The 4,039-nt window shown below is 50.2% G+C and overlaps 1 pseudogene; it reads left to right on the top strand.

The window, feature by feature from the left end:
• Positions 1-356: 356 nt before the first annotated feature.
• On the top strand, positions 357-1,692 carry LOC115332699 (annotated as a pseudogene).
• Positions 1,693-4,039: the final 2,347 nt, after the last annotated feature.

The following is a 4,039-nucleotide window of genomic DNA, read 5'->3' as shown; positions in this document are numbered from 1 at the left end:
TTCGTTCCGTCAATTCGACAGCCTTTTCGGTAGCCTATAGCCAGCTGTGACGTTCAAAGACCGACCATAAGAAGCTTCAGAACTACCGGCGACGTCGGAGCAGTCGCCAGTGAAAAGCCACTCGTAAGGGTGGTCTTTTCTAGACCCCAATCATGATGCCCGGCTCCACGATCGAACTTCCACAGCAGAGCATTGAAAGCGCCGCCACCAGCGTCACAAACCCAGTATCGACAGACCACATCACCCCTGGACAACACTGCATGCCAAGCGACTCAACTCACGATGCTCATGACACCGCGTCCAAGTTCTGGACGTCCGAGTCGGTAGCGAACTCGTTTGAGACCGGGGTCGAAATTATGGATGAAAGCAACACTAACAACGACGAGTGGAACAAGGCACGATCACGTAAGCGCTCACACAAAACACTGTCCGACTCTGCTTCGAGTTCGGGAACAGTTCGCAAACAGCCGAACGTCAGTGAAGGACTCACAGTAATCTTTGCCGCTACGAAGCCTGACCAAAAGCTAGCAACTTTAAGCAGCTTGAGGCTTTCCAACGCCCTAGAGAAGCTGTGTCCAAAGTGCATCCTTCAGATCCGCCCCAACGAGCGCATCAAAGTCGTCGCCGTTGATGTGCGCAACGGACAAACAACAAGGACGCTGCTGAAATGTCCTGAACTTTGTGGTGTCTCTGTCAGGGCCTACCAATACCTCGAGGGCCCCACATCGATTGGTGTCATAAAAAATGTCGATGCTGAACTGTCAGATCCTGAAATTCTAGAAAACCTGCGATCGGATGGCCGCATAGCCAGTGTACGTCGTCTTGGGGTGACAGGTGTCGTAAAGCTGACATTCAACAGTACACCATTGCCAAGCTTCGTGCTGCTAGGACGAGTACGACACCAAGTGTCGGAGTTCAAACCCCGTCCAATCCAGTGTCGCAACTGTGGTAATTTGGGCACTTTGCAGTCTCATGCACACGTTCTTCCGCATGCTCTCGTTGTGCAGAGCCGCATCCTATAACTAACACCACGAGCACCACCAAATGTAAATCCACAGTGATCAAGTGCGTCAACTGTTGAGAAGCACATGAAGCTACATCTCCAGCGTGTTCAAAATGGAGAGAAGAGCAAAATGTCGTCACGTACGCCAAGAGAAATGCCGTTGACTACCGCTCTGCCAGAATTATTGTAAAGCAGGCGTCGGGAGTCATACCAGAACCCATTCTCAATGTGGTGGCCAACAGCACCTCCAAGAAAAGTGGAGAAGCCCCAGTGCAGGACAGGCAACCCCCAGCCCTTGACGATAAGGGTTTAAGCTATACCGCAGCACTCAAGACCGATCCTCAAAAAAATATCGAAAACCACCTAACAACAACTCTGCAACAACGTCTAATAAGCCAAAACCCGGTGTAACCATTCCGATGGGCACTGAAAAGTCGACATGCAACGGAGCATCTATCAAAAAATCTGAACACTCAACGGGAGTCACCAATATTGAACCAACATCAACGGCTGACTCATCAAAAAGATTACCCCGAGATGCTCCGGAAAAACCTACGGCGAATTGGATAAAATTATTCAGAATAGCAGAAGAAATGGCGTGCGCTTATCTTGATGGCATTGATGCCTCGTGGGCACACATCCTATGCGGTTTCATTCAGGCAGCGTTCCCACTGCTGAATATAGCATAATGCTACATCCCAACATCCACCCAAAGAGACGCACCCGAAATATTGCATGTCTAACAGTGCTTCAATGGAATACTAACGGCATACAACAACGCCTCTCAGATCTACGCCTACATTTAAAGACCAACCGATACGACGTCCTAGCCCTTCAAGAAACTCGTATAAAATACGGCAAATTGAGACTTTCTCCATACGTCATTTATCAGGGCCTACTGCCAGTTACTGAAAACACGAAGAACGAAGTGCCGAAAGCCACGATACTTGTCCGAAGAGAACTGGATCAGTATCAAATAGATTTTACAGACTTATGTGACGATGCTGCTGAGGTCACCGGTGTAACGATACATAAAGGGGACTGCGACACCACCATAGTTTCTGCGTACGTCCGTCCGGGAACCAAATGGGACCCTACGATTATGATGAAGATTATGCCGCGCTGCTCAGAAAACGTATTATTTTTGGGAGACTTTAACGCCCATAATCACACCTGGGGAGATAAGCACACAACGACGCGCGGATCTGCTCTTGAGGCCACAGTGGACATGCTAGGGCTTGTTCCACTGAATGATGGAACCGTAACATTTGTCAGACCGGGGGTCTCCTACAGTGTCCTTGACCTCAGCTTCGCTACACCACGACTCAGCGCACGATGGCAACCTCAACATGACAGCTGGGGTAGTGATCATATCCCGATCATTATCTCCTCCCCAAGCTCTACAAGCGCTACACATAGGACCTGCAGAGTCGTCAATTGGGACCACTATCGCTCGCACCTCCAAGACCTTCTTTCTGAAGGAAACGTCGATCTTACAACGACTATTTCACAAGCCCTATATGACGCCACGAGGCTGGTCCAGGTCTCGGTCTCCCGCCCGAATCCTGACCTCCTCTACCTCAAGCTGAGGGCCCGCCGACGGCAAGCCCAAAATCGTTCGCTACGTACAAGAAGTATGGAGGACATTCAGCGCTATAGAAGAATCGACGCAGCGTTCCGCCGCCATACTAACCGACTTCAGCGAAAACAGTGGCGACAAAAATGTCAATCTATTGGTGCTCCCGGTGGCGCAAGACAGGCTTGGAGGATGGCACGTGCTCTCGCATCAGAGGTAGTTCCTCGGCTTCAGATCTCAGCGTTTGCTATATCGCAAAATATTACATTGGCACAAACTGCCGAGCTTTTGGCCGATCAATTCTCCCGTGCAATCTCTGCCCCTTCAGACTTTCCAATTAGCTCATCAGTGACCCCCCTTTATCAACTGCCCAACATAGACTCCGACTTCACGCTTAAAGAACAGCAGCACGCACTTAGAAGATCCACCCGTCGTAGAAGCACTCGAGGGCCGGACGGGATAACGTACCAGGCTTTAGACAACATAGACCCCGTCATGCTGCCTAAACTACTGGAGGAGCTAAACTCAGTCTGGAGCACGGCGGCACTGCCGGATGCTTGGCTCAACTCCGAAGTCATACCAATCCACAAACCAGGCAAACCGGTAGAAGATTTGTCATCATACCCTCCAATTTCACTCAACTCCTGCCTTAGAAAAGTTCTCGAACGCATGATACTTAGAAGACTAGACTGGGCACTAGAAACAGTTGGCGCGATCCCTGAACAACTCTTCTGGTTTCCGCCGTCGACGTTGCACGTCAGATGCTATTGGGGATCTCGTCTCAGCGTTGGAGGAAGCCAAACAAGCTAATCACGGTTACGCCGTCATTTTCCTTGATATTACCAAAGCATTTGATGCGATTCCTCACGCTACTGTCATTAACCAGCTTCAAGTCCTTGGCGTCACGGGACGTACTTTGGCATTTATCAAGGCCTTCCTCGCTGGCCGGACTATGAAAGTTCGCATCGGAGACGATCGCAGCACAATCAGACACATAACTCAAGGAAGTCCTCAAGGAAGCGTACTAAGCCCGCTTCTCTTTAACGTTGCAATGGCCGCTCTTCCCCGAACTCTCGCGCGTGATGACCGATCTCCAAGAATTCAAATATACGCGGGCGATGTGGCCCTTTGGGCCACGTCACCAACAGCCATGCATGCTAAAATGCAACGTCGTTTACAGCTGACTCTTGACGGTATTTTAAAGGAAATTACTCGACTGGGTTTAACTATCTCGCCATCTAAAACCGCGGTACTTGCTCACCATCCACGTGGCTTTAAGGCCAGCTTTTTCACGTACTCTGTAAACGGTACCCCCATAACACGGATGCGCAACCACATGTACCTCGGACTGGTTATTGATGACTGCCTTTCCTGGCGTCCAGCCGTGAAACAAACAATATCTCGGTGCGCCCTGCACCTCAACGTACTTCGTAGGATCCGAGGACAAACCTGGGGAACCT

This window comes from Ixodes scapularis, unplaced genomic scaffold (assembly GCF_016920785.2).
Source record: "Ixodes scapularis isolate PalLabHiFi unplaced genomic scaffold, ASM1692078v2 PGA_scaffold10__122_contigs__length_95168666, whole genome shotgun sequence".
NCBI classification, from domain to species: Eukaryota; Metazoa; Arthropoda; class Arachnida; order Ixodida; family Ixodidae; genus Ixodes; species Ixodes scapularis.
The sequence above is the reverse complement of the archived record's forward strand: the minus strand, read 5'-3'. Positions and strand labels throughout refer to the sequence as shown.